At 40.7% G+C, this 26,520-nt stretch overlaps 1 protein-coding gene across 4 annotated transcripts in view; it reads right to left on the minus strand.

Moving 5' to 3' along the window:
• LOC144603947 (trinucleotide repeat-containing gene 6A protein-like) overlaps positions 1-26,520 on the minus strand; it is a 94,623-nt gene that overhangs the window by 66,676 nt on the left and 1,427 nt on the right. The gene's annotated exons all lie outside the window — the stretch shown is intronic.

Here is a 26,520-nt window from a genome sequence, read left to right on the forward strand (position 1 = left end):
TTCCCAGTCACTTCAAGATGATATTTGTGCCCCTTCTCAGTGAAAAAGGGCACAAATATCATCTTGAAGTGACTGAGAATGACAGACATCCCAATAAATATATAAAGCCATTTTCTTTCAGTGTCAGTTTGGACCCATGTCACCTCAGTACAAGTACAAGTAATTTTTAGAACCACAGCAGACCTCCCAACATTTGATTTTACAAATTCATAATTTTGATGTCCAAAATTCAGAATTTTACATCAAAATTCATAACATGGCACGTAATACAACTTTTCAGCAAAAAAAAAGGTATAAACGCCAAATGCGCATACTCGTTGTGCTACATTCATGTGTGAAAAACGACTATTATTTCCAACAGTCTGTAGTTCTTGAACTACATGTACAATGTCAGGCCTATCAGGAGTATATTTTGCTATTTATAGAAAGGTTATTGAACAGAAATACTTTTTAAAACAGAAAAAAATTGTTTTGTTTTCTCTATTTTGCTTTTTCCTTACACATCCCAATTCTCTTGGTATCGAATAAAAGAACAATGGTCATAAAATGTATGTCTAAGTTATGAAGAAAGAGTTTCATTTAAAACTGCACCTACCTAACATTGAAGACATACTTGCTCCAGTGGGCTTCAACAGCAAATCACAACGGTCCATGACGTCGTCGTCCCCCAACTCCTCTTCCCCACCCCCCCCCACCCCCACCCAATCCCCTCTCCCCATTCACCCACCGCATCCCCTCTCAACATCAACGGGCCTCACGCCACGCAGCGAGGCCAGGCATGTACAGGTATGTAGGTTAATTGGCTGGGTAAAATGTAAAAATTGTCCCTAGTGGGCGGCACGGTAGCGCAGCGATAGAGTTGCTGCTTTACAGCGAATGCAGCGCCGGAGACTCAGGTTCGATCCTGACTACGGGTGCTGCACTGTAAGGAGTTTGTACGTTCTCCCCGTGACCTGCGTGGGTTTTCTCCGAGATCTTCGGTTTCCTCCCACACTCCAAAGACGTACAGGTATGTAGGTTAATTGGCTGGGTAAATGTAAAAATTGTCCCTAGTGGGTGTAGGATAGTGTTAATGTACGGGGATCGCTGGGCGGCATGGACTTGGAGGGCCGAAAAGGCCTGTTTCCGGCTGTATATATATGATATGATATGATATATGTGTTTTGCAGAAAAATGTGAGGCGAAATCGGAATGGTGGAATTGAAATAAGAAAGCCGAAACTTTCCACCAAATTCGGTTGGGTTGGGAGGTCTGCCACAGCAAGTTATTACACAGCAGTATCAAGGGAATTCTGTAACTTTTCATTTATTAAACTGAGATCATATAGCATCAATGGCCTTAAAAGATAATTAGAAGAATGCAATCTAAGCCATCTTTTCAATTGATCAAAGATTTTTTAATTTCATTGTTCTACTAAAGTCTTTCTGATCACGCCAAGATAGAATTGGCAATAAGGTTATTAACCTGAACCATAACTGTTCTTTTCTCTTACCACAGGCATTGCCGAGTCAGGTATTTCTAGCATTTTATGTTTCCATTTCAGATTTACAGCATTGTGTTTTAATTCCAGATTTACAGCACTGTTTTAATTTCAGATTTACAACATCTGTGGTTTTTGCCATTTTGATGATCTTTGTAGTTACTCACTGTGCCATGGAAATTATAAGTGCTGTAACTATTCAACGTACAGTCTGACTACAGCACCAAATAGTTTGATCATAACTTGTTTTTTTTAGTATTTTGACTATGGTTCAACCAGCTAACACAAGTCTAACAAAGACTTTTAAGTCTCTGCTTAGTAATTCTTAACTGTTTCAAAACAAATTAGGGTGCTGCATTGCCTATTTGCTTTTCCTATTTGGAGATTACACTTGCCATTTGCATTATTCGTCCTAATTAATTCTGAAATGGAGAAAAAAAAGTTTGCCTTGTTCTCCGTAGCTTCATTACTTCTCTTTCATTCAGGTATAATAATGATTTATGTCAATGTCTAAAATTTGTAAGAGTTTATTAGAGAGATCAGATGGTTTGACTCCCATTTTTTCAGCTGGACATTAATGAAAAGTACCTTGGCTCTTGTCCGACTGGAAGGGAGACCCAACTAGAATCAATAATGAACCAGTTTGGAGCGAACCTTCGCAAAAAGTTTAACAGTAGATGATAACCACCCACCATCTGTATTCTGCTCCGCAAAAGGAGATGCAGATATCTGCTAAAGGCAGAATTGGACCAGTTTTGCAAACTCACGTGACAAAATGAGCATCCTAACATCCATTGCCTGGACCATATAAGACAAGTCCAGTTTGTCATATGCAGAAGTATGATGAGGTACAGGTGCAAGGAAAAATCTTGCTTGCAAAAGCAGTCACATGCACTCAGACAACACACGATTAAATTATACATAAATTGCACTTAAAATTTCCACAAGACTTTAAAAAAAAACATTAGTGTAGAACATAAATTAGAAAACAAAACAAATGCATTGTAGTGCAAGAAGTGAACCATGGCATTTCATCATAGAGATAGGACATGGACAATAAAACCAGATATGTCAGGCTGTTGCTCACTGATACAACTCTGTATTCAACTTCTAACCAAGCTCAGGGAACTAGGTTTCTGTGCGTCCCTTTGCAACTGGATCCTCAACTTCTTTATCAACAAAACACAATTGCACAAATTAGCAACAGTTCTTCCTGATAACCATCAGCACAGGGGTACCTCAAAGCTGTGTGCAACTTGAACGTTTAGGAATGGTGGATATACAAAATGTGGTGGACACTGTCCAGTCCATCACGGGTACTGACCTCCCCACTGTCAACGGGATCAATAGTAGGTGCTGCATCAAAATGTCAGCCAGCATCAAGGACCCACACCACCCTGGCCGCTCTCTCATTTCACTCCTGCCCATCGGGGGAAGAAGGTATAGGAGTCTGAAAACAGCAGCTTCCAGGTTCAGGAACAGCTTCTCAATAACTATCAGGCTATTAAGCACTACAAACACTAACTAAACTTCAAACTACAAACTGTCTTGGCTGCGCTAGGGATTTATGCTTTGATTTGCTGTTGGGCATCGATGGCTGCAGAGATAAATCTTCGCCAAACAAGCTGAGAGAGGTTCACGTCACTATATATTCTTGGGTTACAATGAGTACGAAAACACAATGAAGGGCTAACACAAACCATTAAGTTTGACACATGCACTCAGACAACACACGATTAAATTAAATTCACAGAAGACACCACCAAAGAGGGCCGGATATCAAATAATGACAAGACAGAGTGCGGGCAGGAGATAGGGAACCTCGTAACCTGGTGTCAAGACAACAACCTCTCCCTCAATGTTGGCAAGACAAAGGAGATCATGATGGACTTCAGGAAGTGAAGCAGTACACACACCCAGTACATACATTGACGGCAGTGAATTAGAGATGGGTGAAAGCTTCAAATTCGTAGGAATAAATATCACCAGCAATTTGCCCTGGACCAGCCACATCAAAGCTATGGCCAAGAAGGCAGACCATTGTCTCTACTTCCTCAGAAGGATGAGGAAGTTCGGCATGTTCCCACAACCCTCACCAACCTCTACAGACACACCACAGAAACCATTTTATCGGGATGCATCAAAGCATGGTTTGGGAACAGCTCCATCCAAGACCACAAGAAACTGCACAGTGATGCAGATGTAGCTCAGACAATCATGCAAACCAACCTCCCTTCCATTGACTTCATCAATACAACACTGGGGCAGTCGGCATAATCAAGCACCAGTCTCACCTTGGTCGTTCCTTCTTCTCTCCTATCAGGTAAGTGGTACAGAAGTTTGAAAACGCATACCTCCAGATTCAGGGACTTTCTTCCCAACTGTTACCAGGCAACAGAACTATCCTCTCACCAGCTAGAGCATGGTACCGACCTTCCATATTCTCCCCCAGATCCTATACCCTCCCCCAGATCCTATACCCTCCCCCTGATCCTATACCCCCCCAGATCCTATACCCTCCCCCAGATATGGGCCAAACGTGGGCAGGTGGGACTAGTGTAGCTGGGACACGTTAGTCGATGTGGGCAAGTTGGGCTGAAAGGCCGGCTTCCACACTGTATCACTCTATGATACCCCCTCCCCCACCATTCCTCCCTCCCCTCCCTCTCAACTATTCCCCTCTGTTCCGCCCTCCCCATCCCCTCCATTCCTCCCTGTCTAACCCCCCTCGACATCCACCTCTTCCCCAGCCCCCATCACCTCTTCCACTTGCTCCATCCCCACCCTCACTCCTACACCCTTGGCAATTTTGTGCCCCTCAGAATCATGAATGCTCAGGTTTTGATTACATTCAAAACAGATCAATAGATTTTGTGCCATTAAGGTTATGGGTATGGTGCTGGAAAATGGTTTTGAGGTTGAAAATCAACCAAGATCTCTTTTTTGACTAGAACACAGAATCGTACAGCACAGGAAATGGCCCTTCAGTCCACAATGTGTGTGGTGAACATGATGCCGAGTTAAACTAATCTCTGCATGATACATATGCCTCCATTCCTGCATATCCATGTCTGCCTCAAAGACTCTTAAATGCCATTATTGCATGGAGCAATTTTGTAGACTGAATGGTTTATCCTTCCCCAACGTTTCTTATTCCATATGTCACCACCTGCTTTATCCTCTTAATTTTCCCTCATTACTCTTCACTGGGCTGGAGATTACATGTGTAAGAAGGAACTGCAGATGCTGGCTTAAAACGAAGATAGACACAAAAAAAGCTGGAGTAACTCAGCGGCACAGGCAGCATCTCTGGAGAGAAGGAATGGGTGATGTTTGGGGTCGAGACCCTTCTGTAGATTATATATTGTGTAAAAAGCAAAACAACTGCACGTTCTCGGCAGGTCAGGCGGCATCTGTGGAGGGAGATAGACACAAAATGCTGGAGTAACTCACTGGGTTAGGCAGCGTCTCTGGAAAGAAGGAATAGATGACGTTTCAGGTTGAGACCCTTCTTCAGACTGAGAGTCAGGGGCGAGGGAAATTAAAGGCATGAAACGGTATGGATCAAAACTGGCACCGATGGCCAAAGTGCCCACAATGGTCCATTGTTGGCTGTGGAGGAAGTGATAACGACCGGATACGAACAGTAAACCTAGCAGGACAGACAATGTTTGAGTCATCAATTATATTAGACACTGTACATCTAGGGCAAGTTATAGAACTATACAGCACAAAACAGGTCCTTTGCCTCAACTCGTTTATGCTGCCCAAATTGTCTAGTCCCAGGGGTGGGGGGGGGGGGGGGGGGTGGTGAGGGTGGGTGGGTATGTGGGGGGGGGGTGTGGGTGGGGGAAATCTTTCTTTTTTTTTTAGGTCTCTTCCGCGGGGCCTTCCATCGCCCGGCGCGGCTCGGCCGCGGGACTGAACAGCGCCCGGTGCGGCTCGGCCGCGGGACACCATTCTGCTTTAGTCAAACATTTTGTTCAAGATGGCCGCGCCATTGTGTTTGGCTGCCTGCCACTGTATGTTTCTTTTTTTTTTCCTAATCAGATGTGCAGCACTTTGGTCAACGTGGGTTGTTTTTAAATGTGCTATACAAATAAAATTGACTTGACTTGACTTGACTTATTTAAGTCCTTTGACCTATCTTTAATCGGCCATTATCTTGCACGGTGGACAGCTTGATTGCAATCGTGTATAGTCTTTTCTTTGAGTGAAGAGCGTACAACAAAAAAACCTCTCACTGTACCTCAGTCATGTGACAATAAAACACAAAACTAAACAGGTCCTCCCCAGTGCATGCCACGGTAAATTATCTAACAAAAGACACCAAGCAGGGAGGAATCCCACAGTCGAAATCAGCTTTACAATGGAATTCGCTCAAATTTGTTATAACAGAGCCTGTGGTACTTGCCAAAATCATTATTCAGAGGATCAGAACTTTGACAGCATACATGCAATCTTACCTGGCGGTCTACTCACGACAAAATAAGGGTGAGGTTGCAACAAAAAATGTCAGAAATGGTCAATAAATTACGAGAATCAATTAAACAGGCTGCTTTTTCCAGATGTTGTTAATGGTACTGCACTCAGCCAAGCTAGTGGAACCTTTTCCACAATGTTCCTGACTTGTACTATGTCGATCGTATTACAGATGGTTTTGGCCAATATTACAACCTTGTTAAGAGTCAGATTTAGTGCTAATTATGACAATATTTGGGTAAAGTTGAATTTCTATTCAAAAGAAAAAACTAACCTTAATGTCTCAGGACTTACTATATTGCTAATTGCCAATGTAATGATCCAAACCTGTTTGATATAACTCATGCTGTGCCACCTGTGAAAGGCAATTTCTTTTGACAAATGTCGATGGAGTAATATTTTCCATCATTGTCTTTCACTTCAATACAAGGGCAAAACTCATTCAGGTACAGTTGGTTTGCCAAGCGAGTAGACTATGCCTGTATTCTCTACAATTTAAGAGAATGGAAGAACATTGGTAAGAATCCAAGATGAAGCAGAATAAGGTGCAAGCCATTTCAAGTACTTTTTTTCACTCAGTGTTGCAAAGCTTTGGAGTTCTATAACTGAGGCTCAGTAGATCCATTCATTCAAAGGCTGTCATAACAGGTCTACAGCAGACGCCAACTTCCTGGCCCTACAGTCATCTATGGAACACCAAAATAACAAGATAGATCAGCCATGATTAAATGGTGGAGTACACTTGATGGGCCAAATGGCCTAATCTGGCCCAGAAAATTTATGAACCTGCACACATATAATTAGTTAAATATTATGCTTTAGACTTGGATCTACATAGTTTCTTTACTGAAACAAAGACCAATGGCAGTCAGGAAAAATGCATGCATGTTGCCATGGTCAACTAATTCCAAGGTGCTGTTCTACGAATTGTCTGATCCATCATCTAGATGTCGGATCTTCTGAGTTGTGAAGATCCATAGAATTCAGTACTCAAATCTTCCAGTTTCAAATTGAAGACAGAGGAAAATCGATTAATTAGTTACACTAGAGTTAGCAGATAAAGCTAGAATGAATGAACTTTGCAAGGTAAATGGTGTGCGGAGATGTTGATTCAGCCTACATTGTCCTAGATTTTTTATCCTCATTCAAAACAAGCCAACTGAATAAAACAGCCAAAACTTATGAATAGCACACAAAGAGTTCGTGAGATGGTTTTATCCTAGAGTAATCTTGTTACAATAGTGCACACACCATATAGCTTGTATGCCTAGAATTGGAATCGGGGTCATGCACTTTGCTCAAGCTTGTTCAGTGTATATTAGGCTACATGTCTCAACCTTTTTACTAAATCCATGCATTAGAGTGCAAGGCAGTTACCAAATCTCAAAGAAATAAAATGGTTTAAAACATAAATTTATTGTAGTTTTGCGCAAAGGTTTTTAACGGAGCAAACAGATGAGCAAAGGTAGGCGACATCAAATGTCAGCATCTACATAGAAAAATTGTACAGAAACTTGCAGAGTATGCAGCATAGAAACATGCTATTCATCCTAAACAGTCTATGTTAGTGTCTATACTCTGTTCAAGCTTCTCCCTGCCGTCCACATCATTACAACCCTCTGATTACTGCATTGGAAATACTTCACTATTTCACATATGGACACAAGGAACTGCAGATGCTGATTTACAAAACAAGACAACGCACTAGCGTAACTCAGCAGGTCACATACTAGTTCACATACTGGTTACTGGAATTAAAGGTGCAAGTCATCAGCATTTTCTGTCCATAGTTCTGTCAATCATGACTCCAATAAATGGTCATTGTGACCCTAGATTTCAGTTGTAAAGGTACAGGCTGTACCCAATTTTATGAGCTCTAACTGCGAGCATGCTTCTGCCAATATAGATTTTTGTTTGGGTACCCTAGCAGGGATAGATGGCTTTTTAAGACTTTGGTTTATAAATGTCACCATAGGAGCACAATTGCTGCAGGATTTCCAACTTTGTCCCTTCCAAACAAATTTAGGGAAACTGTCTTTGAATGAATCACTGGAAACCGATCTTAATGGTGGAGAAATTTGATCAAAGATAGCTATGATTGTGTAAATGGGACTGACAAGCAGGCTTCTGGAAGTTCCACCTACATAACTACTGACTGGCGATGTAAACAATTTCAACCTAATGTTCTAATAAACGAATTGGGCTGCAGTAGCAATTGTCTTTTTTTTCTAACACATTCCTATTCAGAGCATTAAAAAGCCTTTTTTACTGCATTCATCATTTCATCAAAAGTTTAAATGGATAATCATTTGTGAACAGGAAAATCCTGTAAAAATCAGGTGAACATGTCATCCCTCAACTATTACTGGTCACACTGGTTGAAAATAAACAGCATGAGAACTACCTGTGCATTAAAGAGTTACATAGGGCTTTTTAAAAACATACAAATCCAAAAAAACAAGGAGATGGAACTTTGGCTGAGCAGTGATAATATTGCACTCTCTCTATGCTGTAGCATGGTTAACCAGCCCATTGGTAAACTGGTAACAATTTGTCAGTCAACTATACTTGCCTGAAATAGTATATAATCTTCATGTTCAATTACACAAACTATTCCAAAACACCCTGGTCATGCAATACATGAAAAGAAAACTGGAGCTGACAATGCCAGCTCTCAAACTTCACTAATGGAAATGGGAAGAAAATATTGGAGCAGACAATGCCAGCTCTTGGACTTCACTAATGGAATGGGAAGAAAATATTGGATTTAAATGAGTTCCCAAAGGAAATAAAAGAGCTAAAAAAACAAAAGTCAAAATATTTCCAGCAGAAAATTTAAAGTTTTAGGCCTAAAGAAAGAAATCCTTAAACTTCAGCTATCACAAAAGCGACTGTCCCACATTACTGACTTGCATTAAAAAAATTGCTGCAAGATTCATTGCCTCATTCTTATACAATGATCAAGACAGCCCTCCAGATTATGTTTTCTTTATACAAAGACAACATTGCTCATAATCATTTTCAGCCAGCACACTATAATGGCGTAATGGCCATTTAAATGAATTGATGACTATTTAAAGGTTAGAGCAATATAATTCCTAACAAACCATGGTCCTGATAATGAGTTGACTGTCGGAGGATTGCAATATTTCACCAAGCATCTCATCCAATAGTGTTCAGCAAAAAGTTTAAGAATTCAGAAATCTCCGCCAATCAAAACAGCGTGGAGGATAGAAATAGAAACAGAAAAGTCAAGCATGGCGGGGGAACGACATAAAACAACCCACAACGACCATGCCAAACATGATGCCAAATTAAACTCATCTCTTCGGCCTCTTAGAATCAATGTCCCTCCATTCCATAACCTAAAAGCTTCTAAAGTTGCCCCACTTATTCATTTTAAGCTTTCCCCCCTCACCGTAAAGGTATGCCTTGGAAAAAGGTTCTGACCTTCTAAGGATTTAAGCTTCTCATAATTTTATAAGCTTCTATTAAGTCTCCTCTCAGCCTCCAAAGCTCCAAGGAAAACAATCCAAGTTTGTCCAACATCCCCTTATAACTAATAGCCTCTAATCTAAGCAGCATCTGCCTTCACATCCTTCCTACAATGGGACAACCAGAACTGCACAAATATGGCCTAACCAAAGTTTTATTAAACGACAATATGATTTCCTGCGTCTTATACCCAATGCTATGACCAATGAAGGCAAGCATACCATACAAATTCTTTATCACTATTTGTGTTGCCACTTTCAGGGAATTATAGACTTCGATCACAAGATCCATCTGTACAAAGTTATTATGAGTCCTGTCATTAACTGTATACTTGCACTCGACCTCCCAAAGTGCAATACTTCACATTTGCTCGGATTAAACGCATTGTCATTTTTCCACCCATTTCTGTAACCCATCTACATCTTCCTCAATGTAGACTGTTTTTACAAGTGACACAAAGGGCTATAAAACCACATTTCTTTTACTGAATTTATTTAAAAGGCAGTAAAACTCACTTCCGCGTCATTGCTACACCAGAACCAAGTAGCATTAATGGACATTCCAATCTGTGGAGAAAAATCTTAGCATCTCATGCCTGAGTTGTAAATCAGTATTTGGCATATTTTTCCAGAGATCAGTTCCCAAAGTGCAATTCAAGAACAGTATACTGTAGTAACAAATATTGGTTCTCATATAAAGTATCTAAAAAAGGTTTAGCTTGTTATCTGTGAACCTTAATTGAACCTATTAGGGCACAGGTACAGCACCGACTTTCCAGCACCCTTGGTTCCAGAGCCTTGCCAGGCTATTTGTTTCGCCAGACCAACAGCGGTCACATAATGATAATTGAACAATACACCTCTGACCCATTAATTATACCCTTCCTGGGTGTCTCTAATGGACTATGGACGGCTAGAAACCTAAATAAAACAAATATTAAAACGCACGGAACACCACGGTTGAGTTGTTTCAACAGTTCTACCTTGTCTTGTAACACACAATGCCATCTGTCGCAGGAATTTCAAGAGAGCTCTTGTAATTTTGCTTGGATTAAACTTTGGTTAGAAACGATTGTAGAACAGAAAAAACCTGGAAACTGAAGCGATGAAAACACAAAACAAATTTTGATCATTGTAAAGCAGTCAGTTCATGGTGACGATTTACAATCTTGCTAAGATAACAGAAGCCACAGGGACACATCATTTGCTATTTTAACATATGCAAAGCTCTTCCTCCGAGAAAGCCCCTCAGGGTCCAGAATAATTTGCTTCCATTTCAGTTCTGTGGATTCTGATATTGTTGATCTGGAACCCACAGACTGACATAGCTAAGTCTTTTGGTGCAACCCCTCTGCCATTTTCATTGAACTTTTTCCATTCACCTGAAGACCGGAGGTTCCGAGTACATCGGAGATACTTCTTCACCATTTAGATTAGTTATGGGTCATTGATTCCCACAAGTTGGTGAGGAGTTTATATTCTTCCCCTCCCAAGGCAGCTTTGAGAGTGTTTCCTCTGTTCTCATGGTTACTAGCAATAATGGAGTTTGTAGAATTCCATTACACAAGTTTGTTCAAGGGCATGCAAATGTAGTGATCCGTCTATCAGAGCCAGCCAAATGCAATTTGACCTTCAGTGCTGGGGATCCTTGCCTGACGAGCGGATGTTGACATTGCTTAGCTTACTTTGTCAATGGATTTGGCCCATAGGATTACAGAAATCTCACCAACAGCAGCAACAATCTAATGAGCCTATGTGAAACACTGGCTGTATATGGTTCAAAATGCATGTCAGTCATTTAAGAAAAAGAATATTTTATCAGTGCTCCATTTTAAATAGCCAATAAAGTAGAAGGGTACAAATCACAGCTTTCCAATCAGCATGATCTGTTCATTTCAATATGCATTGAGATCTTTCAATCTAAGTTCAACTGACCGGTCAGCTGTGTTTATATTTTTATGAAGCAAGGCATCGAGAGCGTTGAATTAGTTTAGAACATTTAACAGGTATCATCTTTCAATTGTTCTCCTGCTGTGCACTCATATGTGATGAAGGAAAATGGCACAATCACAATGTTATCAGTGCCATCCTACATACAGTGCCTTCCATAATGTTTGGGACAAAGACCCATCATTTATTTATTTGCCTCTATACTCCATAATTTGTTTGTTTTTTTCTATTACAAATCTCATGTGGTTAAAGTGCACATTGTCAGATTTTAATAAAGGCCATTTTTATACATTTTAGTTTCGCCATGTAGAAATTACAGCAGTATTTATACATAGTCCCCCCCCCCCCCCCTTTTTCAGGCCAACATAATGTTTGGGATACAGCAATGTCACGTAAATGAAAGTAATCATGTTTAATATTTTGTTGCATATCCCTTGCATGCAATGACTGCTTGAAATCTGCGATTCATGAACATCACCAGTTGCTGGGTGTCTTCTCTGGTGATGCACTGCCTTCTTTTATTGATATATAGATGTACTGCAACCATCTTTAGCTTATGCTTGTTTTGGGGGCTAGTCCCCTTCAGTTTTCTCTTCAGCATATAAAAGGCATGCTCAATTGGGTTCAGATCGGGTGATTGACGACCACCCAAGAATTGACCAATTTTTTCGCTTTGAAAAACTCCTTTGTTGCTTTAGCAGTATGCTTGGAATCATTGTCTTGCTGTAGAATGAACCGCCTGCCAATGAGTTTTGAGGCATTTGTTTGAACTTGAGCAGATAGGATGTGTTTATATACTTCAGAATTCATTATGCTACTATCATCAGCAGTTGTATCATCAATGAAGATAAGTGAGCCTGTACCTTCAGCAGCCAGACATGCCCTGGCCATAACACCCCACCCACCACCGTGTGTCACAGATGAGGTGGTATGCTTTGGATCTTGGGCAGTTCCTTCTCTCCTCCATACTTTGCTCTTGCTATCACTCTGAGATGTTAATCTTCATCTCATCTGTCCAAAAGACCTTTTTCCAGAACTGTGGTTGCTTTTTTAAGTACTTGTTGGCAAACTGTAACCTAGCCATCCTATTTTTGCAGCTAACCAGTGGTTTGCATCTTGCAGTGTAACCTCTGTATTTCTGTGCATGGTCTTCTGTGGCCATTGGTCATTGACAAATCCACACCTGACTCCTGAAGAGTGTTTCTGATCTGTCGGACAGGTGTTTGGGGATTTTTCTTTATTCTTCTGTCATCAGCTGTGGAGGTCTTCCTTCCCTTTGCGATCAGTAAGATCACCAATGCTCCCTTTCTTCTTAATGATGTTCCAAACAGTTGATTTTGGTAAGCCCAACTGTTAGATGTCTCTAACAGTTTTATTCTCGTTTCTCAGTCTCACAATGGCTTCTTTGACTTTCATTGGCACAACTTTGATCCTCATGTTGATAAAAAGCAATAAAAGTTTCCAAAGGCGATGGAAAGACTGGAAGAAAGACTAGGTGCCAACAGCATTCTTTTGGATTAAGGAGGCAATTAAACACACCGGAACAATTACAAACACCTGTGAAGCCATGTGTCCCAAGCATTATGGTGCCCTGAAATGGGGGGACTATGTATAAACACAGCTGTAATTTTTACGTGGTGAAACCCCACAATGTATAAAAATACCCATTAATAAAATCTGACAATGTGCACTTTAACCACCTGATTTTTTCTATTACAAATCGCAAATTGTGGAATCCAGAGGCAAATAAATAAATGATGGGTCTTTGTCCCAAACATTATGGAGGGCACAGTAACTGTCAACTACTGTACAACTCCCCACACAATGTCATATCACAATTTAAGATTGTCACAAATGCAAATGGTTTACTCCGAAATCCCAGCTCACTCTCCGCCCTTGTATGGTTTACAATACACAACAAATTTAACACATTAAACAAATGAAATGCTGAAAGAACAGACCAGGCCTAATTTTCTATCCAGTATTTCTATTGCTTGAATCTCTCAGAGCATGACTACAGTTCGTACATTTGGGTTTAGTCCCCCTGGTGAAATGATTTAAAGTATGAATGAATGCACAAAATCATGGGCTCGCCTATCTAAGCCTAACCAATAGGAATGGAGGGCAGATTCAGGCTCTGATGTGGTGCCCCAAGCAAATGACTGGTCAAGTAATAGGCCATCAATGTGCAAACTAGATGCACAAATCAACAATCCCATGGAGCTATATCGTGGAATTAAGGACAACCAATGAGAAAACTGGTAAAGAATAACACAAAAATTATTAACTCTGCTATTATTAAAGAGCAAGATCAATTGAGCTTATGATTTACAAAATATACCCATATTTTTGAAAATGTAGCTTTCTCATGCTCATTATCTATAATTTCCTGTAATGAACACTGAACTGACATAATTGAAACATGGTGAAATCCTAGCATGGATCAAAACTGGTGTCAATATACCATTAAAATATTGCAGAACTACCTGACTGCATCATCTCATGCAAGCACTCAAAACCCCAACAATTGAATATTTTACTTTGGAATCCCAGCTGGATTAAAATTGATAGTGCTATAACACACATTAAAAGTGCAATGCTTCAGGATTAGCAAACCTGCACAAGAATGAAACACAAATGCAGGTGACACAATTTTACATTATTTTATAATAAATTTGCATTTGCACATTAACTCCAACTGATCAATAATGCATCAATCTTTGGAAGTCCACCAAGAGCTTAGAGACAATTTCAAGTCAGTGTCACAGGTGAATATTGAACAGCTATAGGTAAATGGCAGTGACGCATCACTTCCAAATGAGGTGAAACCTTCTCTGCATGCTTTTCTGCAGCCCCCTATGACCCAGCAATCTCAATCTCTGCAGTCTGAGGTTCCCACCTGCATCAAAAGGCATCAATCTACCCGGTGCGCAAAAAGAGACTGTGACCTGCCTCTAGAAGTCTAGTAGAACATGGATCGACCAGAATGAAGCTTCAAGAGATTAGTTAAGGCGTGAAATCAACCCCAGCCTCTGAAATTAGTTAGATTTTGCTCTTGGGGCTAACAGAATCATGCGTTATGGGGAAAAGCAGGAATGGGGTATTGATTTTAGATGATCAACCATGAACATATTGAATGGCGGTGCTGGCGCAAAGGGCTGAATGGCCTACTCCTGCACCTATTTTTCCATGAAATGATCTGGATCTGCTTCAATTTGCCTAACACAACAGATGCTATCCGAAGAAGGGTCTAAACTTGAAACATCTCTATCCATGTTCTCCAGAGATGTTGCCTGACATGCTGAGTTACTCCAGATGTCGGCGTACAAAAAAGAGACACAAAGTGCTGGAGTAACCATCGTCCTGGAAGGACTGCAAATGTACTGGACCATTGAATAGTTAACAGGAGGCAGCATGAAGATTATCCCCTTCCTCAGTGATGCCAGGGTCCAGCACAAGTGCTAAAGGCAAGGTTAAAGTATTTAAAGACAGGAGAACCAGTTGATCTATCTCAATCTCTTTCTGAGAGCCCCATTATCACAGCAATTAGTCTTCAGCCCAATTTGATGCACTCCATATCAAGAAATGGCTGTGCACTTGATACAGAAACAGCTTTGGGACCAGGCAGCAACAATTCTAAATGCCTAGGCTTTGGAACTTGCTGTGCATCATGCTAAATTGTTCCACTTTAGCTTCAACAATGGCATGCAACTGATATGGAAAATTGCCCAGGTATGTCATGTTCAAAAAATGCAAGTCAAATTCTGTGTAATTACCACCCAGTCTACTCTCAATAATCAGCAAAAAGATACAAGGCATCACTGAAAGTGCTATCAGGCAGCACCTACTCACTAATAATGTTTAGCAACATGCAGATTGGGTTTTACAAGGACTATTTTCCTAGACCTTATCATAACCTTAGGACGAGATGGACCAACAAGCCTAATTCTAAAAGCAAGGCGAGAATAACTGCCATTTGACAGGGTTCAGATAAAACTGAAATTAATGCCATCAAGCCATCAAAGTGAGTACACACTAAGCAAAACCAGTTAGTTTGCTGGACTTCCTCAGTTCACTATCACAGACTACTATTGTTAGTTGCTACATCAAAGATCTTCTTTCCACCATAAGATCAGACATGGAAATCTTAGCTGATGAATGTACAATGTTCAATTCCACTTGAAACTCTTCCTAAAATGAAGCAATTCATGCCTGCATTCAGCAACTAAACAACCTGATAAGTAACATAATATTTGCAGAACAAACATGATCATCTCCAAGACATTCAATTGTATTACCACATCATCAATATCCTGGGATCATTGATCAGCTACCAGCTGCATAAATACAATGGCTTCAAGAGTAGGTCAACCTGAAATGCCACCTGTCCATTCCCTCCCCAAATGCTGTCTGACCTGCTGAGTTCATTCAGCACGTTGTTTTGCAGAAAAAAAGCTGGTGACTGGCCGCTGAGCCTGCTATAAATAACAAAGCTCTTGGATATAGATTAGTTTGCTACTTCATGTGGTGGAGAACTAATATCTTCCCAAAACACCACTATGAGTCAAAATCACTCTTTATTTGGCAGTATTCCAGACATGGATATGAACTGGATAACTGCCATGCCTCACCAAACATCAAAAGCCAAATTTAACCCATTTCCTTTACATTTTACAGAACTTTCTTTGCTTTGTTTGTACACCATAGCAACAGTCACTGCATAAACCAGCCATCTGGAAATAGTAATTATACACCAGTGAACAAAACAAAGTGCACAATATTGGCCAACAGTTAATAATACGACAACTAGATTATTCTCCGTACATCCCACTAGAACAAAACTCCGTACTAATGTTGATGGCAGCTTGTATTGGTTGATTGAAACAAAAAGTACGTTACAAAATGGACCAAATACAGAAGTTAGCTACCCCCTACAGTTGGTAAGGCATTACCAAATATGCGGATGTAAAGTCTCAAACAAACAGATGGTAAAACTGTACACGCAGAATCACAATCAACCCACAACTAACTCCTGACCTCCAATCAGATGCAGCATAGTGTTGTGTAGTTTTCAAGATAGTTACTGGGAAGAAGCTATTCTTGAACTGCGTGGTCAGTTTTCAGGCTCCTGTAACATATCAAAGTACCCTTCTAAAGCCACCACAACTAAAGGTCTCCAACATGTATGGTCATCCTAAATAGCTCAAGGAGTCTGGCTCCAGTCTCCAACGTGAAAATTTCTGATCAGATCCTATCTTTTAACAATATTTCAGGGAATGACTTAAAAGGCTGGTGCTCATCATAACATGGCCAAACAGCTCTCGTTTCCTATTGGATAGCCTCAAGATAACTGTCATTTCCCAGTTATAGAATCAATTGTTAGCTACAACAGTAGCAAATTAGGGATGGACAAGAAACAGTGACCTCAAATATGATACCCAAATCAAATGAATGAGTTTCAAACCGCAGGTACAAAGATACAATGATAAAGACTGTCGCTAAATCTCTCAATTAAATCAAATCCCCAAAAATTTGCAGTGCTTCTACATCAGCTTATTTCAGGTATATTTATGAACAGTTACCAATGTGATTGGCTTCAATAACCCTCTCTCTCAAATCATAAACACAGGAAACTGGATACCCCCAAATTAAACAAGGGCATGAAATGCACAGGAATACCACCACCTTTTCAATCGCTTGAAATTCATGGTAACAGTATTGTGAGAGTACTTTTAATGAAACTGCAGCATAAGGAATGCAAGATAAATTCTGGACTTGCCAGTGACACCCAAATCTCTAAAGAACACAAGATTATTTTGTCCTCAAAGCTTAATAGAAGATGAACTTCAGCATTCAAAAATGTTTTTGGGAACAAGCACTATATACTCCATTAATGTTATACTACTAATCTGCATATATAAAAATACATTAGTAGAACATACGGTGTGAGGGGCAGTCTGGACTAGTCATTTCTAGGTTAAAAAAAAGCTGCCAGACAGATGTACCAAAGTTTCCTTCTAAAATTTCACAAACATGCAGTATTTATAAAAATTAAATTCATTCTTGATATTGAAATGTACTTCAATGCAGCTGGCCTGTCATTTAACCATTCAGGCTCTTACTCAGCAGATAGAACATTGCCCTGGGAGCAGGTGGACTTGACAATCAGTCAAATCACTTCAACCAGAACAGCGACAAGAACATTACAATACTGAGAATGGATTTCAGTGTAAATGCACAGTAAGTCTTTGCCTGACGTCAAAAAAGAGAGAAGCTAGGTGGCGGCTGCCAGGCATTAGCCAATGACTTCAGGTTTTTGGCTTTCACAATTTGTGAAAAATCCAGCACAATCCCAGCCATGAGGTCTTGTGCAGCTTTTCACTTGAGCATCAGACCAAAGAAAGGACAATTCCCAAAGGGTCTCTTCTGATCCAGAAGTTAATATTGACCATCAAATTCTATTGCAGTTTCATTATCTGATATTCATGACTTTAAGATTACCAAGCCAAGATCAATTGGACTAAATTTCTAGTACAAAAGACCGTAAGAAATTGTGAAGTGAAAGCCAATTAACTTTCCCTAACCTGTTATACCATAGCTATTCAACTGCTTGTCTAAACATTTCTTAAATGTTGTGGGAATACCTGCACCCCACACCTTTTTATAAGAAAATAACTGCAGATGCTGGTACAAATCGATTTATTCACAAAATGCTGGAGTAACTCAGCAGGTCAGGCAGCATCTCGGGAGAGAAGGAATGGGTGACGTTTCGGGTCGAGACCCTTCTTCAGACTGATGTCGGGGGTGGGACAAAGGAAGGATATAGGTGGAGACAGGAAGATAGAGGGAGATCTGGGAAGGAGGAGGGGAAGGGAGGGACAGAGGAGCTATCTGAAGTTGGAGAAGTCGACGTTCATACCACCGGGCCGCAAACTGCCCAGGCGAAATATGAGGTGCTGCTCCTCCAATTTCCGGCGGGCCTCACTATGGCACTGGAGGAGGCCCATGACAGAGAGGTCAGACTGGGAATGGGAGGGGGAGTTGAAGTGCTGGGCCACCGGGAGATCAGTGGCGTTAATGCGGACCGAGCGCAGGTTTTCAGCGAAGCGATCGCCGAGCCTGCGCTTGGTTTCGCCGATATAGATGAGTTGACATCTAGAGCAGCGGATGCAATAGATGAGGTTGGAGGAGGTGCAGGTGAACCTCTGTCTCACCTGGAAAGAATGTTTGGGTCCTTTGATGGAGTTGAGGGGGGAGGTAAAGGGACAGGTGTTGCATCTCGTGCGGTTGCAAGGGAAAGTGCCCGGGGTTAGGGTGGTTTGGGTAGGAAGGGACGAGTGGACCAGGGAGTTGCGGAGGGAACGGTCTCTGCGGAATGCAGAGAGGGGAGGGGATGGGAAGATATGGCCAGTGGTGGGGTCCTGTTGTAGGTGACGGAAATGTTGGTGGATGATATGTTGGATCCGCTGGCTGGTGGGGTGGAAGGTGAGAACGAGGGGGATCCTGTCCTTGTTGCGAGTGGGGGGATGGGGAGCAAGAGCGGAGCTGCGGGATGTAGAAGAGACCCTAGTGAGAGCCTCATCTATAATGGAGGAGGGGAAGCCCCGTTTTCTGAAAAACGAGGACATCTCGGAAGCCCTAGTCTGAAACACCTCATCCCGGGCACAGATGCGGCGTAGACGGAGGAATTGGGAGTAGGGGATAGACTTTTTGCAGGGGACCGGGTGGGAAGAAGTGTAGTCCAGATAGCTGTGCGAGTCGGTGGGCTTGTAATAAATGTCCGAGGCGCCCACACCTTTTTGTTTTGGTGTGTTGCAGATTGCAAACATGTCTCTGGGTGAAAAGAAATTCCACAGCAGCTCTCTAAATCTTATACTGCTTATCTTAAACTTATGCCCTCTGGTCTGAGACAAAAGGGAAAAGTTTATTTTAACTTCCCATATCGATATCCCTCATAATTTTATGCACATTGATTAGGTCCCCCATTGTCCTTTCTGCTCCAAGGAAAAAAATCCAGGCTTTCTGTTCTCTCCTCATAACTGAAACATTCCATTCAGACATCAACATGGAAAATGGTTTACACTCTTTCCAGTACAATCACATCTTTCCTATAGTGCAGTGGCCAAAACTGTACATCATACTCAAGCTATGGCTTCACAAATATTTTATAAAGTTACACCAAGACCATCCTACCCTTCTATTCTGTGCACCAGCTAACAAACAAGGTCTTTTTGCCTCTATGTACCTGTGCTGCCAGCTTCAGGAACCCTTGGACTTCGTAATTATTTATTCCATTGTTCCTCAATATTCCCTAGCGGCCTCCTGTTCATGATGTGCTACCCTAATTAGACCTCCCCTAAGTGTATCACCTCACACTTATCAGGATTGAATTTCTTCTGCCATTGCACTACCCAATCTACCAGCAGATTAACATCATATACCCATCTCACTAATCAAACTTCCACCACCCTTTTCCTCAAATGGCATATTGAAGACAATGCTGAAGATCATGATCGATGTTTGCATTCACAAAGAGACATTAAGATACGAGAAGTGGTCCTCGTTTCCATGGGTTTTGCCATACTATTGTCATGGGGGAATATTGTATCTTAGTGACCAGGTTGATAGAGGACCTTTTAGTCGTGCAGATGTTGAATGCAAGCCTCATTCTCTTATCTACTTTGTGAATGTGCACAGTGGCTTAAAGCTCAGCTCAAACTAAAACAGAGGCAGCTCTACAGTCATTTGGAGGTTGCAGATGGACTGACATTGACTTCCCTTATGCTGGACAGTCAAAATTATCTCCTTTAACTATGAGAGGGGTCATGATTGCAGGAAGCTCCCACCCTATTCTTCTCTTCCCTGAGATGGACTAAGACGGTGGATTTGTGAAGAATTATTTGAGGAATTTGAGCTCTAAATGTAGATTAGGATCTTAGATTCAATTTCTTGTTATATAGCTTTGACATTCAAGATGTTATTTCACGAATTAATATGAAAATATGCTCTTTCTTTCAATTCTTTGGACAATTTGGCAATTAGATTTATAATGCAACGTTATTGAACAGTATGCACCAACATTGTACAAAAGTATCAAAAGACTTGGATACATGGATACAGTTCAGGAGATATTTATATTCTAAAATCAAAATTTCCTCAGTTTACGATGCTTCCAGCATTGTGGAGAATTTCTCCAAATCCACTACACCCCCGTCACTTCCAGAAATCACAAATTACTTCCCAGCTACTTTGAGTAAACTGCAGTGCGGGCTGAAACTTCAAAACATGCCTTTCATTATTCAAGATTTAAATAGTTTGTTTTCTCTTTTACATTAGAATATAAACAAAATTGTCTATTTAGTCCAAGCCATTGATCGTGGAGAAATAAGGTCACAAGTTATTATATCATTCAGGACCTGCTGAACCCGAGTTGGAACAATTTAAATGCAGCTTGCTCAGGTCCCCCACAAGCAAAATGGTTGCCAGGGAAAATCTTCAGGAGTTGAATGTGCAGATTTACATTCCAAGTATTACATTTGGCACCAGAGTTACAATATGCACATCCCTCAAATCAGTGCTGACAAAATACCTTAACATTGTTAAGACATTTTAAAAAGAAAAAAGTTAAACCTGATTTGTAAAAATATTAGCTAAGACGATGGCACAATGTCATTGAATTCTTTTAGGTACTCCAATAAACTAGCTTTCGTTGTATAACAAATACAGCGAATAGCTATCATTAATTGGAAAATGAATGCATGAGAGAAACAAATACCAAACATGAAAACGTCTGGCGTGTGGTGAATGCATTTCTCACAAAGTATAGGCAACAAGAGCCTTCATTCGTGCTAAATTCATGCTAAACCACAAATCATAATAAAAAGCACCATTCAATGACTGATTTGTGTCTGATAACGATCAACTGCCCTTTTCTGGGATACCTTCACCATGACAGTTCTGGATTTATTGCAACTCTAGATGAGAGCCATTAATAAACTCATTTCAGTCAAACACAAATCTTACAGAATTTTCAAAACATATCACGTACAGCTGCCTCCTACATTTGATGTAATTTAGTCTTTAAACAATGCATGAAATGTAGGTTAAGAGTAAAATGACAACACAGTTGAATCCAACACTAGGCTTGTATACGCTGGAATTTAGAAGGATGAGAGGGGATCTTATTAAAACATAAAAGATTATCAGGGGATTGGACACATTACAGGCAGGAAACATGTTCCCAATGTTGGGGGAGTCTAGAACCAGGGGCCAGAGTTTAAGAATAAGGGGTAGGCCATTTCGAACGATGAGGAAAAAGATTTCAGTCAGAGAGTTGTAAATCTGTGGAATTCTCTGCCTCAGAAGGCAGTGAAGGCCAATTCTGGATGCTTTTGAGAGAGCTAGATAGAGCTCTTAAAGATAGCAGAGTCAGGGGGTATGGGGAGAAGGCAGGAACAGGGTACTGATTGTGAATGATCAGCCACGATCATATTGAATAGCGGTGCTGGCTCGAAGGGCCGAATGGCCTACTCCTGCACCTATTGTCTATTAACACAAACCTGAAAAAGAACACCACTCATAAAATTTCTATTATAAAAGCAGATTTTTCACATTTATTTCAAAATATCTCATCACTGTCCTTCAAGAAACTTGACTGTTGTACTTGGTAACTGTAATCATTTTCCAAACAAAGCAAAGGGAGATTCTAGATCTGAAGAGCATTTGATATAACTAATATCAGAATCAATTCAAATTCCAGTTCAAGGTATTAGGAAGGTTGCTTCTAAAATCCTGGAACGCAATGCCAGGGGTGGAGGTGGTGGGAAAATTAAACGATAATAACATGCCTAAGAAGCGTTTAGATAAGCACGTGGATAGCAGGGAATGGAAGATATGTATCACATGTAGGCAGAGGAAATTAACTTGGCATCATGTTTGACACAACACTGTGGGTCAAAGGACCTGTTCCTGAGCTGTACCAGATATAACCATATTTGTCATATTTATTTTTAATAGACTGGAAACTTCAGCATAAAGACAAGGATCAAAATGTTCCTTCCAATAAAGGGAACATCCTAATTTTCTATAAAATGACATGCAAAATTATACAAAACCCTAAATTGGCATATATGAAATGATTCTGTCCTGTGGCTGTGAACTGTGCTTAAGCAGTTCTTAGGGTGCAGGTGAGTGGAATAAAATGGTCAAGATCTTTGCTCCTGATTGCTAACTGTAGATTGTTGGACACGATAGGGTGTGGGGAAATCATAAAGGAATGGAATTAAAATTGAAGATGTGTAGATTTAAGGCAATCAACAGAGGAAACAGAAGGGGAGGGGAGAGAGTACATCAATTATTTTCTTGAATGCACTGTGAGAAAGTGGGGAATTACATTCAAAAGTAAACAATAAATATCCACGGTAACAAACATGCAGGCTGCAGGAAACAGTGGAGTGACATTCGAGAGCTCTTAAGGAGCAGGCACTGGTACAATTGCCAAACAGCCTTCTGTCCCATAACATTCTGAGTAGCTCATCAGGAAGACTGGCTCCGTCCTGGGGGTGGAGTTGGATTTATTGGAGATGGTCTTCGAGGAGAGGATGCTCCTCAAACTGTGGAGCATCTTGGACAATGCAGCTAACCCCCTCCATGACACACTGGTCAACCTGAGGAGCACCTTAAGCAACAGACTGGTTCCACCAAGATGCAGCACAGGACTCCCACAGAGATCCTATTTCCCTGTGGCTAACAAACTGTACAACTCCTCCCCTTCTGTCGTGAGGTAGACTGACTCCCCTTCCCAATCTTTGCACATCCCCAATCCTGGACTTTCCACTCATCACTCTAATTTTATGTTTCATTTATCTTGTTGTGTTTTATGACTGTTGGCAGACCAATTTCCCTCCTGGGATAAATAAAGTTCTATCGCATTGTATCGTAGAAGGGAAAGTGAAAGTCAAGTGAAAACAAAATCATTACATCAATATGATGCAAGGTGAAGAAGGGCCATTTTTGCCTACTTCCACTCTTATTTCCCATGTTAAGTTCTATCCAGTAACTTCATGATTTGACACCTGCAACCAGTGACTTTTTAATGGGCATCTATGCCAAACAGCCTTCTTGGAGGGGAGCCTCTCTCCCCTCCCCTTCTGTTTCTTCTGTTGATTGCCTTAAATCTACACATCTTCAAACATCACGTACTTAATTCCACAAGGCCAGCGGCAGGTCATGTTAGGACTACCATATTATTAAACAAGAATCACTCGCATGTTCACAAATGTCTGTTCTACTAAGACAAGCATGAAAACAGACAATAAGCCAAGAAAGAAAGTGGTTGGAGAATCTAGTAAAATTCAAAAATAATTTCCAATCCAGCATCAAAAGATTAGTCTAGAATTAGGAAATGAGCAAGTGACTCAATCTCCTATTTCCTATCACTTTTGTTGAATCCTTAGTTCAATATCTCCTATAATCAGCATTCTGTGACAGTGTACACAAACTCCCACACCTAACTGATTAAACATAGGAAGCACTCGTCTCCTTCAAACTTAACCCTCTGTAGGGCCTCACTAATTTAGGAAGCATAGCTTAAGAAATAAGCATACAATTGATCCAACCATAAATGTAACTTTCTATTTAAACAGACTTATTTGCAATCTTTGCATTTCTTTGTTATACAATGAGATTCAAATCCATGCCATTGTTTCAGGCTTAACATTGTCCACTTCTGGACATCATTCTGAAACCAACAACCATGGGTCACACCCACGCTTATTACCACAAAATCCTAACTGGCACTCCAAAACCCATCTGAACTTTGATTCAACTAAAGTTTTTGTTGCTCAGAGCTGCAACCACAAGTACCCTTCAATGGTATGTTGGCCTCAAGTTCCAAACTAAAATCTGAATTCTTATCTACAAGTAAACATTTATACAGAAGTCCTCACAACTGCAGGATACACAAAGCATATTTTAGCCGTCAAAAAGCAGTAACCCTAACCAGGCAAAACACCAAGATTCCAGGCGAGTGAGTTAGCAGAACAAAATCTGCAACAACCTGATATTAGGGTTGATGATGAAAATTTGGTCAAAGTTCTGAGGTGCCACACAAGATTAGAAATTGGCCTCAGCTTCAAAAAGACAAACCGCTCATGGTGTAGTAACAAATACTAGGCTATGCAAAAGACCATCATAATAAGTTACATCAATGAAGATGCGTGACATTATAATGTACTGAAAATGTTCAAAGTAACTGCAAATACTCATCAGGTCAGGCAGCATTTGAGGTTGGAGAAAATTAATATTGAGTTGATGACTTGTCCAGGTGTTCTGATATAGGTCAGCCTGAACCATTAATTATTTGTCTCTCCACAGTTACTGCCTCAAAGATATTTTAAAAGGAGTGCAGCCTTCAGAAGCTACCAAATTAAAAATGAAAACATCAAAAACAAAATTAGATAATTACTATACTTTAACAAACAGGTAATGGTCGAATAAGACAGTGTCTCAGCTGTCTCACTTTTCAATAAGCTATCACCCTGACAAGGCTAGATATTGAACTGTTTTTCTTGGTCAACACCTCTTCCATAAGCATGAGTGCACCCAAACCTGTCATTGTGGCAGTTTACTAACACAGCTTTAAATCATAAAATTCTCTTTCATTCATGGCCTTACCACTTCCACTTCAGACTTGGCTATATACAGGATGCTCTTTCTTCCAGCTTAGGCTTCACATGTTGTCTTAGTTCTCTTCTTACATTTCTCTACCTGATATGCCTCCATTAAGTCATATCCTAAAGCTCACAAGATCAAAAGATACAAAAACTTACCATGAGCCAAAGAACGAAATGACCAAAACTTAACCAAAGATATAGGCTGACTAATTTGATTAACTGCAGCATCAAAGGTTGCTTTCACCAAAGGCACAGCTTCTAGCATTTTCTGATTTTAATTTAGATTTCCACCAGCTTAGCTTTTTAGTCATTTTCCTTTGGCATAGTGTAAACTTGCCTGTCCTTTGGGCAATATACAGCATCGTTAAAGCCAGGTTAATACAATTGGGAAAAATGACAACTTTGTTAAAACAGCAGTTCATGAATTAAATGAGCAGAATCAGGCCATTCGGCCTGTCAAGTCTACCCTGTCATCTGCTATCTTTCCCACTCAACCCCATTCTCCGGCCTTTTCCCCTTAATCTTTCACACCATCACTAAACAAGAACTTGTAAATTTCCACTTTAAAAATACCCAAAGACTTGGCCTCTACAGTCATCTTTGGCAATGATTCCCACAGATTCACCACCCTCTGGTTAAAGGAATTCATCCTTGTCTTTCTACAGGCATGTCCTTTGATTCCGAGGTTGTGCTCTCTAGTCCTAGATGCTCCCACTAGTGGAAACCCCCTCTCCACATCCGCTCTATCCAGGCCTTTCACTATTTGGTAAGTTTCAATGAGGTTACCCCGCATCCTTCTAAACTCCAGCAAGTACAGGCCCAGAGCCGTCAGACACTCATCATACCTTCACCCAATCATCCCCAGGATCATTTTCATACACTTCCTGAGCATCCTCTCCAATACTGGCACATCCCTCCTCAAATATGGGACCCAAAACTGCTCAATACTGACTATGCCGTCTGACTAGTGCTTATAAAGCCTCAGTATTACATACGTACTTTTTATTCTAGTCCTCTCAAAATGAATGTTAATGTTGCATTTGCCTTCCTTACTACGGATTCAACTTGCAAATTAACTTTTTGCAAGTCCTGCACATCCTTTCGCACATCTGACTTCTGAATCCTCTCCCCATTTAGGAAATAGTCTGCGCTTTTATTTGTACTACCAAAGTACATGACAGCACTTTGCTACGCTGCATTCCATCTGCCACTTCTTTGCCCGCTCTCCCGACCTGTCCATCTGCAGACTCCCTGCTTCCTCTACACCACCTGCCCCTTCAGCTATCTTTGTATCATCTGCAAACTTGGCCACAAAGCCATAATTTCCATCATCCAAATCAATTAATATATAACATGAAAAGAAGCAGACCCAACATTGACTCCTGCGGAACACCTCTAGTCACCGGCAGCCAACCAGAAAAAGCCCTCTTTATTCCCGCTC

The sequence above is a fragment of the Rhinoraja longicauda genome, chromosome 21 (assembly GCF_053455715.1).
Source record: "Rhinoraja longicauda isolate Sanriku21f chromosome 21, sRhiLon1.1, whole genome shotgun sequence".
In the NCBI taxonomy this organism is placed as follows: domain Eukaryota; kingdom Metazoa; phylum Chordata; class Chondrichthyes; order Rajiformes; family Arhynchobatidae; genus Rhinoraja; species Rhinoraja longicauda.